This window comes from Haematobia irritans, chromosome 4 (assembly GCF_050003625.1).
Source record: "Haematobia irritans isolate KBUSLIRL chromosome 4, ASM5000362v1, whole genome shotgun sequence".
Taxonomy (NCBI): Eukaryota; Metazoa; Arthropoda; class Insecta; order Diptera; family Muscidae; genus Haematobia; species Haematobia irritans.
This window is the reverse complement of record NC_134400.1, coordinates 96,161,898-96,177,525: the sequence shown is the minus strand read 5'-3', so window position 1 is coordinate 96,177,525 and position 15,628 is coordinate 96,161,898. Positions and strand designations below refer to the sequence as shown.

At 33.3% G+C, this 15,628-nt stretch overlaps 1 protein-coding gene across 1 annotated transcript in view; it reads right to left on the bottom strand.

Moving 5' to 3' along the window:
- The window catches only part of LOC142233848 (uncharacterized), a 220,969-nt gene that overhangs the window by 25,018 nt on the left and 180,323 nt on the right, over nt 1-15,628 (bottom strand). The gene's annotated exons all lie outside the window — the stretch shown is intronic.

The following is a 15,628-nucleotide window of genomic DNA, read 5'->3' as shown; positions in this document are numbered from 1 at the left end:
GCACCAAATTTCAACCGGATTGGATGAAATTGGTTTCTCTTTGAGCCTCCGCAAGCCAAATCTGGAGATCGGTTTATATGGGGCTATATATAATTATGGACCGATGTGGACCAATTTTTGCATGGTTGTTAGAGACCATATACCAACACCATGTACCAAATTTTAACCGGATCGGATGAAATTTGCTTCTCTTTGAGGCTCCGCAAGCCAAATCTGGGGATCGGTTTATATGGGGGCTATATATAATTATGGACCGATGTGCACCAATTTTTGTAGGATCGAATGAAATTTGCTTCTCGTTGAGGCTCCGCAAGCCAAATCTGGGAATCGGTTTATATGGGGGCTATATATAATTATGGACCGATGTGGACCAATTTTTGCGTGCACCCTCAAAAAAATCGCTTCTGTTACATATATTCCAAACATATTTTGCAGGAAGCACATATATTATTGGATACTGCCGAAACATTAATATGTTTGTTTTATGTGAACATATTATATGTTTGGAAGCATTTTGAGCCCAACAATATTATATGCTTCGAAGAATTTTTCCCAAAGAAGATTGTGCTCATTCCCTAACATACTCGTTATTTTCACTTCCACGAAATATATTTGTTTTTGGCACCTTTTTCTGTAATACAAATAATGTTGAAGAAATTATTCAGTTTTATAATTTTTTTAAATTTTACCTTTCGCCTGCACGGAGAATCGAACCGAGGACCATACAGTTTGTAAGCCAACACACTATCCACTGGGCTACGTAGCTGTTATGGTCACAAGTAGATAAATATCGTTATAAGTTACATTTATATAGCATAGTTTGCAGCGCCCACGAGTCCATGCAAACATAACATTATTTAACAGAAACATACATTTGTTTGCTACGTGGAGCAGTGGTTAGCATGTCTGCCTTGCATGCAAATGGTCGTGGGTTCAATCCCTGCTCCGACCGAACACTTTTTTTTTTTTAAATTTACACATTTATATTTATACTATATTAAATTTTTATAATGAATCTTCGAAATGTGGGTTATTAAAGATTTATAGTCAGTAACAGTGCTTGATATAAACGAAATTGACTGATTTTTGGATAAAATATTTTTTTATTGCAAAAATAACAATTTTATAACAAACAAGTATATACGGCCGTAAGTTCGGCCAGGCCGAAGCTTATGTACCCTCCATCATGGATTGCGTAGAAACATCTTCTAAACACTGTCATCCACAATCGAATTACTTAAGTTGCGGTAACGCTTGCCGATGGCAAGGTATCCTAAAACCTCCTAACACCATCTTCTAAATTGTATGTAAGTCCATACGTGGTATATATTAAATCAAAATAGATCGATCCAATACGTATATAATTCAGTTTGACAAAGTAGACATAAAATTTTTGAGAAAATTTTCTACAGAAATAAAATTTTAACAAAATTTTCTATAGAAATAAAATTTTCACAAAATTTTCTATAGAAATAAACTTTTGACAAAATTTTCTATAGAAATAAAATCTTGGTAGATTATTTTTGGCTCAAGTGGCAACCATGATTATGAACCGAATAAAATTTGAACAAAATTTTCAATAGAAATAAAATTTTGACAATGATGAAAATTTTATTATGAACCGAATAAAATTTTAACAAAATTTTCTCTAGAAATAAAATTTTGGTAGACTATTTTTGGCTCTAGTGGCAACCATGATTATGAATCGATATGGACCAATTTTTGTGTGATTGGACCAATTTTGGTATGGTTGTTAGCGACCATATATTAACACCACGTTCCTAATTTGAACCGGATCGGATGAATTTTGCTCCTCCAAGAGGCTCCGGAGGTCAAATCTGGAGAACGTTTTATATGGGGGCTATATATAATTATGGTCCGATATTGACCAATTCTGGCACGCTTGTTAAAGATCATATACTAACACCATGTTCCAAATTACAACCGGATTGGATGAAATTTGCTTCCATTGGAGACTTCGCAAGCCAAATCTGGGGATCGGTTTATATGGGGGCTATATATAATTATGAACCGATGTGGACCAATTTTTGCATGGTTGTTAGAGACCATATACCAATATCATGTACCAAATTTCAGGCGGATCGGATGAAAATTGCTTCTCTTTGAGGCTCCGGGATCTAAATCTGGGGATCGGTTTATATGGGCGCTATATATAATTATGGACCGATGTGGACCAATTTTTGGCACGGTTGTTAGAGACCATATACCAACACCATGTACCAAATTTCAGCTGGATCGGATGCAATTTGCTTCTCTTTGAGGCTTCGCAAGCCAAATCTGGAGATCGGTTTATATGGGGTCTATATATAATTATGGACCGATGTGGACCAATTTTTGCATGGTTTTTAGAGACCATATACCAACATCATGTACCGAATTTCAGCCGGATCGGATGAAATTTGCTTCTCTTTGAGGCTCCGCAAGCCAAATCTGGGGATCGGTTTATATGGGGGCTATATATAATTGTGGACCGATGTGGACCAATTTTTGCACGATTGTTAGAGACCATATACCAACATCATGTACCAAATTTCAGCCGGATCGGATGAAATATGCTTCTCTTAGAGGCTCCACAAGTCAAATCTGGGGATCGGTTTATATGGGGGCTATATATAATTAAGGACCGATATGGACCAATTTTTGCATGGTTGTTAGAGACCATATACTAACATCAGGTACCAAATTTCAGCCGGATCGGATGAAATTTTCTTCTCTTTGAGGCTCCGTAAGCCAAATCTGGGGATCGGTTTATATGGGGGCTATATATAATTATGGACCGATGTGGACCAATTTTTGCATGGTTGTTAGAGACCATATACCAACACCATGTACCAAATTTGAGCCGGATCGGATGAAATATGCTTCTGTTAGAGGCTCCACAAGCCAAATCTGAGGGTCCCTTTATATGGGGGCTATACGTAAAAGTGGACCGATATGGCCCATTTTCAATACCATCCGACCTACATTGATAACAACGACTTGTGCCAAGTTTCAAGTCGATAGCTTGTTTCGTTCGGAAGTTAGCGTGATTTCAACAGACGGACGGACGGACGGACGGACGGACGGACATGCTTAGATCGACTCAGAATTTCACCACGACCCAGAATATATATACTTTATGGGGTCTTAGAGCAATATTTCGATGTGTTACAAACGGAATGACAAAGTTAATATACCCCCATCCTATGATGGAGGGTATAAAAACTGTTTTTGGTACAAAACTTTAAAATTTGGAAGGAATTCAAAAACTCTAACAAAAGAAGAACGTGGAGTCGAGTATAAAAATACATAAATAATTTTATAATATAAATATAAATTTATTTAGGCGTGAACAGTTTTTTTACTAGCATTTAACCCTTTCACTACCGAAATAAACCTAATATTAAAAACTTTAATTTTTCTTCTGTTTTTAATTGTACTAACAGCATGTAAAACAAAAATTGTCATTTTGAGAACCTACCTCAATTACTTCAAGAGCTATATGAGCTTTTTCTGAAAACTTGATTCTTGAATTTTGACCAAATGGCCTTACGAAAATAAGCCCTATTTGGCCAATAATATCTTTCACAGAGTGAGAAAAAATACAAAAAAGAAACCGTAAAAGTATCAGCTATAGTTTTTGTATAAATGTCCACTTACTAGAAACATACAAAAGAAAAATAGTCTCAAATTTTCGTATTTTTCGTTTTTTGTTAAAAAAAAAGGTTATAAAAATATATTTTAGTGCTCACCAATATGGAAAATATTTATAGCTTATTTAGATTAAAACCTCTACTTTAAAATAACATCGAGAAATAAATCGAAACTAAGTGGGAAAATATAATTTGGTGTCTTTTTCGAATGTCCTTCTAAGTGGACATCGGCAGTGAAAGGGTTAACACCATTGCTCTAAAATGCCTTTTATTTTTCTTTTTAAATTGTTTTAGCTGCAAAACTCGAACTTAATGCCCGCTTTTATATTTGAAGGTGTCCGTCAACTCCTCGTGGACTACTTATTAATAAAGAGGAACTAAACTTTGTTTTTATACATTTTACTGTGTAATTTTTCACTATTTCCACCTTATTTCATTTTACTGTCCCAACTCTAAAAATATTATAGTGCCCTTTCGTTATTTTTATGAAGACCCCTGAATTCTTTTAACGAACCAAGAAAAAAATTGTGCCCATAATGCCACAATGATAAACAAAACACATGTCCACACATACATAAAATGCTGCTCTCAAGGCGAAAACATATGCTGTTTGTTTTTCAAATGTGTATTCTCTTGGTTCCGAATGTCCATTCTCTTTATTCAAATTGAATAATATTTAGACTTAAGAATATCAAATTTTTGGCCTTATCATAAAACAGTTTTCCGAAGCAACATGCAAGCGGTTTCACAGAAATAGTTCTCTTTTTATTCTTTCGCTGTGTTATGTTGATATCTTCTGTCAACTCTCCCGGTTTCCATCTCTATTTCTTTCTCTATACTCTCTCTCTCTCTGTCGCTTTGAATAAAATATCACAACATATGTATGTTTAGTCGAAATTTGTAAATTTATATATGTTTGCATTCACACATATGATTTTTATGAAACATTCATGCCCCAAACATAATATATTCTAACATATTAACATAGATGTCCCAAACATTTAGTGTTAGTTTAGGAACATTACATGTTTGCACTTAAATATATTGTGTTTCAAAATTGTGCCCGAAACACATTTTGTTTATATCGGAACATATGAAAAACATATTTTTCTAAGAGTGTGGTTGTTAGAGACCATATACCAAATTTCAGCCGGATCGGACGAAATATGCTTCTCTTAGAGGCCCCGCAAGCCAAATCTGAGGGTCTATTTATATGGGTAAAAGTGGGTCGATATGGCCCATTTTCAATACCATCCGACCTACATCAATAACAACTACTTGTGCCAAGTTTCAATAGCTTGTTTCGTTCGGAAGTTAGCGTGATTTCAATAGACGGACATGCTTAGATCGACTCAGAATTTCAGCACGACCAATAATATATATACTTTATGGGGTCTTAGAGCAATATTTCGATGTGTTACAAACGGAATGACAAAATTAATATACCCCCCATCCTATGGTGGAGGGTATAAAAAATGAAGGCCACAAAGAGTTATTTCTTAGTTTCCAACTTCATTGTATGTTAACCTAATTCTGTATAACTTACCTTGGTATATAAACCAACAAGCATATTAACGAATTACATATTATATCAAATTACAGAACATGGTAGTCCATGTTATTGGGCACGTGGCTTATGAAAATTACCGCGTAAACGAATAAGAACTCTATTTATATTTATATATAAATAAGAACTTTAGCAATCGCCAATCGCAGTAAAACTTTAACCCACTTTTGAAAGTTAGAATGTTGACTTAACCAAAGGTAACGACGTGTAATTTATCAAGAGTATTGCGACACCTTTAATGATGGTGACCACTTTGTATTTATTACTAATGAAGGGTCATATGAATTTTAATTTTGGTTCTTGATGTCATTTTAATGGACATGACGTCATACTTCATTCAATTGTTAGAAATTTTGAATTTTGATTATGCCCTATGTCCTCTTATGTTAAGCGTTCAAACAATAAGTTTTCAACATAAACTTTTGAAAGAGGTACATTCGTCCATTATTATTAAGAAAATATTAGGTAATTGTATGTTGGAAACAAAGGAGAGGTGTAATAGTCTACAACAATAATTCATTATGTCGTTAATGAAGAGGCCGATCAATTAGTTAGTGTAATGCATAAAACTCCAATACACTGCAAGATCATAAAATAAAATAATTATTTAGATTGAAGATTTAAAAAAAAATCTGGTTTAACTTTAAGTTCAAAGCTATGAAGACAACATTTAAAAAGTATTTTTTATTTTATCTGGACAATTGAAGTTTTCTTTTTTAATTAAAATTATTCTTGAAGGGCCAATAAACTATTCTGAAAAAACTAACAACAAAGATTTCATGTCATTAAAATATTAATCTCATTCTGAATGAATGACATGACTAGTTGTTCCAAAAACTTTATCACTAGTTGTTCCAAAAACATTTCCAAGTCCGTCAGTAATCTAAAGCAATATGCCCCTAAAATTCGCGTAATATAACTCCGACTAGACCAAAATTAAAAAAACTCCATATTTGTGCAACTAAACAAATATTTACGCAAATTGCATTCTTCAATCGATTAATAAACAGTATGACTTGAACTTCTATTGATCGAGATTATGCTATGCTTTCTAGAAGAAGAGCTAAATCGATACATGGACATTAAGCTATCACCATGAAATGTTATGATATAGGGTATAAAAAATTCGAGCATTTGTACGTAACGCCAAGAAGGAACAGTCTGAGAATTATCGTGTAGTATATCTATCGTTTTAAAATTAACTGCTAAGTCGATTTAGCGATGTCCGTCTATCTGTCTGTTCATGTATTTTTGTGTGCAAAGTACAGCTGGCAATTAAAATCCGATCCTCCGACCCATCCTCAATAGGGTCTGTCTTCGACTCAAAGACAATTCCAATTGATTTTGGAAAAACGGTTTAGATATATATTTATCACGGATTTTTGTCATAATTTGTCCGATTTGTACTTACACCTGGAACGAATTTTTAGACAAATGAAGTGTTTTGAAGTATTTTCTTTATTAGCTTTTAAAGAAGATTTATTTCGGTTGTCTGAAATTTCGTTCCTCAGAAAAGGAAACTCTTCTTTCAGGGTATATAGCCACTGAGACCATAGTTTCCTATTGATTTGCTTCACATGCGTATCTTTAAATTTACGTTGCATAGACGTTCAACATTTCTTTCAGTGCAGGTTTTAAATGAATAGGTCTTGTTAATATTCTTAAGGAAAACTAGACGAGAGGATGGGGACCATCCTTTACATCGCTTTCTTTTTAATTATGAACTGTATTCAAATCGTTGGATTACTCTTTCCCGTGAATTTCAAGCGCACTGGAAAAAAGCATGCCCGATTCCAAAGATTTTGTCTTTACTTTAAAAAATTTGGTATTGATTCCGAGCCAAAGAAGCGGAGAATACAAGTAGGGATACTTTTAAGACACAATTCTTTTTTAAATTTGAGGTTTGTGTACTTGCTTCTAGGAAGCAAATTTTAATTTTTCGCTTTCTCAGATTTTTTTCTTCATATGCTATCAAAGTCCTTTAAAAACGAGTTAACGACAACTTTATTTTCTAAATTAAGACTAGACTTCCAGTAGAAATTATGCTATGTTTCAAGTAAAATACTTCTTTAAAATAAAGTTTTGAAAAACATGTCCTATATTTGAACGATTTTTTGCTTTGTAGTCAAGATGCAAAAAGACAACAAATTTAAAGACTATTTCATTAAATTTAAAGAATTATTAAAGTCAAGTTGACCTTAGCCCAAACAGTTTTTCTTTCTTGTTATGATACCCATTTTTAAGTGAAATCACTTAATTATAAGGGCAATACGACTTCATTGAAAAGTTTATCGACTTTTGTACCAGGCAAAAAAAAAACTTTATATTAGGGAAATGCGTCTTCTATGCTAAGCAAAATTTGCATTCGTATTTTAAAAACATGAAATCTTTGACCTCACGACAATATTTTTGTCAGTGCGTGGTTGGTCAAGTGGAGATGTCCATCTCCTCAGGGAAAATTAGGAATCTTTTTGAACTGCATAAAAACACTTTATGTTTGATGTCAAATAAATATGAGAAAATCTTAAACATTTAAAGATTCTTTAAAAACAAAATATAAAAAAATATCGGATACGGGAAAGATGAAGATGAAGCACCGCATTGCCTGGCACTTTTATGTAAATTTAAGTTGTTTACTTTAATAGTCTGATAGGAAGGGGCTCTCCTCCTGTAAATATCAAACAATTAAGTACCTACATATCGAATTTTTGTCATGTTTAAAAATGTGGAACAAGGTGGAGATACCCTATATTAATTCCACAACCTCTTCCAACATCCTCTGTAACTTTCAAATAAATCTAGTTTTTTTCAATTTTCTTAAAAAAAAGGTCGGGCAAGGAAATCGGTTAAATCCATGATATATGGTCTATAAGCTGATGTAGAAGTCGAGTTGGTTTACCAGAGTGAGCAGTATACCTCTTGGTATATTTATACATGAATGAGAAACAATTGATTTTTCAGCGGAAGTACTACTTATTTAGCTTTGTCATAAAAATAATAACATATTTTTTGTAGTTTAATCTTAGATCTAAGCTATAGACAATATAAAAACAATACAAATACTTCCTGCAAAACAAATAATTTTCCCCATTACCTGAGATTTGGCCTGATTTTCTCTATAATTAAGTCAAAACCCACAATAATTACAAAATCATATATTGGCATTGAAAATTCTGAGGGTTTTAATATTCTCACTTAATTAAAATAAAAATCAAGTACACTTGCCTACTTTTCGGATAATATCAGCCAATCACGAATCATAGACAATGGAAAAAATTGAAATATCTACATGTTCTGCGTAAATAACAATGTCAGAGAAAGGCACAGAGATCAGTAGACCTAGAAAATAAAATAATTACAACGTCAAGGTATGATAATGACGAAATCAAAAGAAACCTATATCACATGAACATTAGAAGAAGGAAAAAAAACGCTAGCCAAAGTACTTCGAACAAAAAAGATACAGAACCATAATTAACATCAGATTAGTCGTGAGAAAAGTATGCAGCACATGATATGAGAGCATATTAATTGAATTTCATAGAACAGAAAAAAATATAAAAGAACTCACAGCAACGAAAATCATGGTAGCAACAAACACGATAGGTATAAACATATATATGATACATTCCATGGAAAATCAACAAACAAAAGTTGGACTGAATTTGCTCCTCCAGGAGGCTCAAGGAGTAAAATCTAGAAATCGGTTTATATGCACTGAAAAAAAAGCATACCCGGTTCCAAAGATTTTGTCTTTACTTTAAAAAATTTGGTATTGATTCCGAGCCAAAGAAGCGGAGAATACAAGTAAGGATACTTTTAAGACACAATTCTCTTTTAAAATCGGGTTTTGTGTATTTGCTTCTACGAAGCAAATTTAAATTTTTCGCTTTTTAAACTTTTTTTCTTCATATGCTATCAAAGTCCTTTAAAAACAAGTTAACGACGACTTTATTTTCCAAATTAAGACTCGACTTCTAGTAGAAATTATGCTGTGTTTCAAGTACAAAACGTCTTTAAAATAAAGCGTTGAAAAACATGTCATATATTTGAACGATTTTGTGCTTTGTAGTCAAGATGCACAAAGATAACAAATTTAAAGACAATTTCATTAAATTTAAAGATTTTTTCTAAATTATTAAAGTCAAGTTGACCTTAGCCCAAACATTTTTTCTTTCATGTTATGATATCCATTTTTAAATCAAATCACTTAATTATAAGGACAATACGACTTCATTGAAAGGTTTATCGACCTTTGGTCAAGGAAAAAAACTTTATACTAGAGAAATGCGTCTTCTACACGCTCGCAAAAAATCGCTTCTGTAACATATACTCCCAAACATATTTTGCTTCAAGCATATACATTTTTGGCTATTGCCCAAACATTTATATGTTTGATCTCTTCCAATATGTAATATGTTTGAAAGCATATTGGTCTAAACAATATATGTTTGGGTAGTCTAAGTTCCAAACATTTTGTATTTTTGCATCCAAATTCAATAATGTTGTCTTCCAAAAAAACAATATGTTATTATGTGAACATATAATATGTTTGGAAGCATTTTGCACCCAAAAATATTATATGCTTAAAAAAAATTCTCCCAAACAATATTGTGCTCAAAATTTTATTTATTTATTTATATATTTACAATCATAATGAATTATAAAAATAAACAGGTAATATAGGTGCTAACAACATAGGTTTTCGACCTGAATGCTCAAAATTTTGTTTCTGCCCAATTGTATATTCCCCACATCTTTCTCACTTCCACGAGATTTTTTAGTTCTTAACACCTTTTTCTGTAATACAAACATTGTAGAAGAAATTATTCAATTGTATGATTTTTTTTTATTTTAATTTTACCTTTTGCCGGACGGAGATTCGAACAGCGGACCACACAGTTTGTAAGGATCAAAGAAGTAGCTGATCAATTGCCCAAGGAAAAATAAAATGTTAATTTTGTAATAACAAGCAACAACCACCAACTTAATTCAATATCGCTCCCTGTTAAATAGCGCTCCAAGCTACTAAACACATATATGTTTATAGGCTATTTCTAAATTAATATATGTTTGCATCCAAGCATATTATATTTACAAACATTTTATGTCCCAAACATAATATGTTCTAACATATTAACATATATGTCCCAAACATGTTATGCTAGTTTATGAACATTATATGCTTGCACTCAAAAATATTGTGTTTAAAAATTTGTGTTCCAAACATATAATGTTTATAGCCAAACATATGAAAAACAGTCTTTTTCATCCGTGTATGCTAAGCAAAATTTGCATTCGTATTTTAAAGACATGAAATCTTTGACCTCACGACAATATTTTTTTTAGTGTGGAGACTATGTATAATTAGGAACCGATATATTGCAATTACCTAATTATCTTCACATGCTATCAAAATCCTTTAAAAAGGAGTTAACGACAACTTTATTTTCCAAATTAAGACTCGACTTCCAGTAGAAATGATGCTATGTTTCAAGTAAAATACGTCTTTAAAATAAAGTGTTGAAAAAAATGTCCTATATTTGAACGATTTTTCGCTTTGTAGTCAAGATGCAAAAATACAACAAATTTAAAGACAATTTTATTAAATTTAAAGAATTTTTCTGAATTATTAAAGTCAAGTCGACCTTAGTCCAAAAGTGTTTTCTTTCATGTTATGATACCCATTTTCAAGTCAAATCACTTAATTATAAGGACAACACGACTTCATCGAAAAGTTTATCTACTTTTGACCATAGAAAACACTTTATATTAGAGAAATGCATCTTCTATGCTAAGCAAAATTTGCATTCGTATTTTAAAGACATGAAATCATTGACCTCACGACAATATTTTTTTTCAGTGTATTGAATTTCAATCATTTTAATTGGTTCTTGAAGTGGGTATCGTTCCATTTGTTGTAGTAGCATGATTGTGGGCCAAAATGAAATACAATGACTGCACGGACGAAAAAGAATGTTTTTCATATGTTTGGGTGTAAAAATTGTATGTTTGGAACTCAAATTTTTAAACACAATATTTGTAAGTGCAAGCATATAATGTTCATAAACTAGCATAACATGTTTGGGACATAAATGTTAATATGTTAGAACATATTATGTTTGGGACATAAAATGTTCGTAAATATAATATGCTTGGATGCAAACATATATTAATTTAGAAATAAACTATAAACATATATGTGTTTAGAAAGAGAGACATACAGTGTATGCTGGAAGTAAAATAATGAAAGTAACCAATTGACGCCTTAAAAATATATATACGCAAAGAAAATTTCATTGAAGATTGAAAAAATACTATGTGTGAATATAAACAAGTATAAAGTTACAAATTTGGAGTAAACATATATATGTTGTGATATAAGACTTCGCCAAAAATTGTATATGCTTAAGTAAAAATATTAAAATGAGTATTCGGAGAGAAAATTCATTCGGAACCAAGAGAAAAGAGATTTGAACAAGTATATACGGCAGTAAGTTCGGCCAGGCCGAATCTTATGTACCCTCCACCATGGATTGCGTAGAAACTTCTACGAAAGACTGTCATCCACAATCGAATTAATTGGGTTGTGGTATCTTAAAACTTCTTAGCATCGTTTTCTAAATTGTGAGTTAGTCCATATGTGGTATATATTAGACAAAAAAGGTATGTATAGGTAAGTCTACAAATAATTACGAATCGATATGGACTTTTGCACGGTACGTAGAGAGCCACAATTGAAATATGGGGCCGCTTATATGTGGGCTATATACAATTATGAACTTGATATAGACCAATTTTTGTGTGATTGGGATCTATTTATCTGAGGGCTATATATAACTATATACCGATATGGACCTAGTTAGGCATGGTTGTTAACGGCCATATACTAGCACAATGTACCAAATTTTTTGCTCCTCCAAGTGGCTCCAAAACCAAATCTCGGGATCGGTTTATATGGGGGCTATATATGGTTATGGACTGATATGGACCACTTTTGGCGTGGTTGTTAAATATCATGTACTAAATACACGTACCAAATTTCAAACGAATCGGATGAATTTTGCTCTTCCAAGGGGCTCCGGAGGTCAAATCTGTTGATCGGTTTATATTTGGGCTACATATATAATTATGGACCGATATGAATACATTTTTGCATGGTTGTTAGAGACTATATGCTAACACCACATACCAAATTTCAACCGAATCGGTCGAGTTTTGCTCTTCCACGAGGCTCCGGAGGTCAAATGTGGGGATCGGTTTATATGGAGGCTGTATATAATTATGGACCGATGTGGACCAAATTTTGCATGGTTGTTAGAGACCATACTAACACCATGTACCAAATTTCAGCCGGATCGGATGAAATTTGCTTCTCTTAGAGGCTCCGCAAGCCAAATTTGGTGATCGGTTTATATGGGGGCTATATATAATTATGGACCTATGTGGACCAATTTTTGCATGGTTGTTAGAGACCATATACTAACATCATGTACCAAATTTCAGCCGGATCGGATGAAATTTGCTTCTCTTAGAGGCTTCGCAAGCCAAATCTGGGGATCGGTTTATATGGGGGCTATATATAATTAAGGAGCGATGTGGACCAATTTTTGCATAGTTGTTAGAGACCATATACCAACACAATGTACCAAATTTCAGCCGGATCGGATGAAATTTATTTCTCTTAGAGGCTCCGAAAGCCAAATCGGGGGATCGGTTTATATGGGGGCTATATATAATTATGGACCGATGTAGACCAATGTTTGCATGGTTGTTAGAGACCATATACTAACATCATGTACCAAATTTCAGCCGGATCGGATAAACTTTGTTTCTTTTAGAGGCTCTGAAAGCCTAATCGGCGGATCGGTTTATATGGGGGCTATATATAATTATGGACCGATGTAGACCAATGTTTGCATGGTTGTTAGAGACCATATACTAACATCATGTACCAAATTTCAGCCGGATCGGATAAACTTTGTTTCTTTTAGAGGCTCTGAAAGCCTAATCGGCGGATCGGTTTATATGGGGGCTATATATAATTATGGACCGATGTAGACCAATGTTTGCATGGTTGTTAGAGACTATATGCTAACACCACATACCAAATTTCAACCGAATCGGTCGAGTTTTGCTCTTCCACGAGGCTCCGGAGGTCAAATGTGGGGATCGGTTTATATGGAGGCTGTATATAATTATGGACCGATGTGGACCAAATTTTGCATGGTTGTTAGAGACCATACTAACACCATGTACCAAATTTCAGCCGGATCGGATGAAATTTGCTTCTCTTAGAGGCTCCGCAAGCCAAATTTGGTGATCGGTTTATATGGGGGCTATATATAATTATGGACCTATGTGGACCAATTTTTGCATGGTTGTTAGAGACCATATACTAACATCATGTACCAAATTTCAGCCGGATCGGATGAAATTTGCTTCTCTTAGAGGCTTCGCAAGCCAAATCTGGGGATCGGTTTATATGGGGGCTATATATAATTAAGGAGCGATGTGGACCAATTTTTGCATAGTTGTTAGAGACCATATACCAACACAATGTACCAAATTTCAGCCGGATCGGATGAAATTTATTTCTCTTAGAGGCTCCGAAAGCCAAATCGGGGGATCGGTTTATATGGGGGCTATATATAATTATGGACCGATGTAGACCAATGTTTGCATGGTTGTTAGAGACCATATACTAACATCATGTACCAAATTTCAGCCGGATCGGATTAAATTTGCTTCTCTTAGAGCAATCGCAAGCTAAATTTGAGGGTCCGTTTATATGGGGGCTATACGTAAAAGTGGACCGATACGGCCCATTTGCAATACCATCCGACCTACATCAATAACAACTACTTGTGCCAAGTTTCAAGTCGATAGCTTGTTTCGTTCGGAAGTTAGCGTGATTTCAACAGACGGACGGACGGACGGACATGCTCAGATCGACTCAGAATTTCACCACGACCCAGAACATATATACTTTATGGGGTCTTAGAGCAATATTTCGATGTGTTACAAACGGAATGACAAAGTTAATATACCCCATCCTATGGTGGAGGGTATAATAAGTATACTCACATAAACAGAATCTAATGTTATTGTCATATTGGTCTTTAAAGAGCACGGATCTCCAAATCGCAAGTACGCTCACAAATATTCTTCACGCTCCTTCTATAAGATATATTAAAAACCATTTGCAGTGTTGCTGTAGGTAAGTATATTTATTCTAAACCACGTTTACATAAATTAGAGATATGTGCGTGAGCGAAATTTCAATCATGCAAACTCACGAAGTAATATTTTTGCCCACGAACATGCGAATTTTATCCTGAGTGTTAATTTTTCCGTGAAGGTTAATTTTATCTTATTTTTTTTTTTTTGTGATCGTGATTTTGAAGAAATTTTACTCGCGCACATTCACAAACAGCTTTTGTTCTTCACTCTCGCTAATGCCCAAATATTTTTTCAGTCCCTCGTAAATGAGGGAACAATTTTAATTAACGACAAAAAAATATTTGATGGCTATCAGAATTATGTGGCTGAGTGTATGGTTCGTGGTCGTCTGAACAAAAGGTAAATCTTATATAAATTCGATTATTTCTAAATATTTTGTATTACAGAGAATATAGCGGAGGCGATTAAATAAATCATGTCAAATGAGTATTGGACCAAGTGGTGCAAATCCCTCTTTTTTCGAGTCTCCATAAACTCAGATATGTAGATATGTGTGGTTGGGAGATTCTGTAAAATTCTCTTTTCGACTTAATTGGTAATTGATCACGGCTACAAAGTTGAATAAACATTGTACTCAGTTTAATTACGACTGTCATTAAAAATACCGTATATTTGAAAAACTAATGTATTTGGATTGATTACAGTATCATTTAAATGTCTTGACAAATTCCAATTACTTTTCTACTCAGTACAAATATGCACTTATTTGAAATTAATTTTACGACGACTTTACAATTTTGTTAATTGGATTCATGATTTTTGTAATAAGTTGAAAATCAAATACAAAAATAATTGAAATCACAATTTTTGTATTTGATTCAAATATTCATTTTTTTCTGTGTAGTTTAAGGAAATGAAATCTTTGAATATGCGGACATTTAAAACAATTGACTATTATGTGAAATATATTAAGTTTCCTTTGATTTTTTATGACTCCAATAAATTATGGGATTTTTTAAGTTTGTCCTAGCTGAAAATGTTTCGATCCAGAACCTATTCGAACCACCGTACTTTTATTAAATTAAACTCATTTTTTCCTAACGTGGAATGTCCCACATATACATATATACGTATTTATAAAATATTTTAAAAATAAAGTGTTGGTATTGACTGCTTTACTAATTATATCCGTCTTCATGGAATATAGGAAAGAAAACAACTGAAT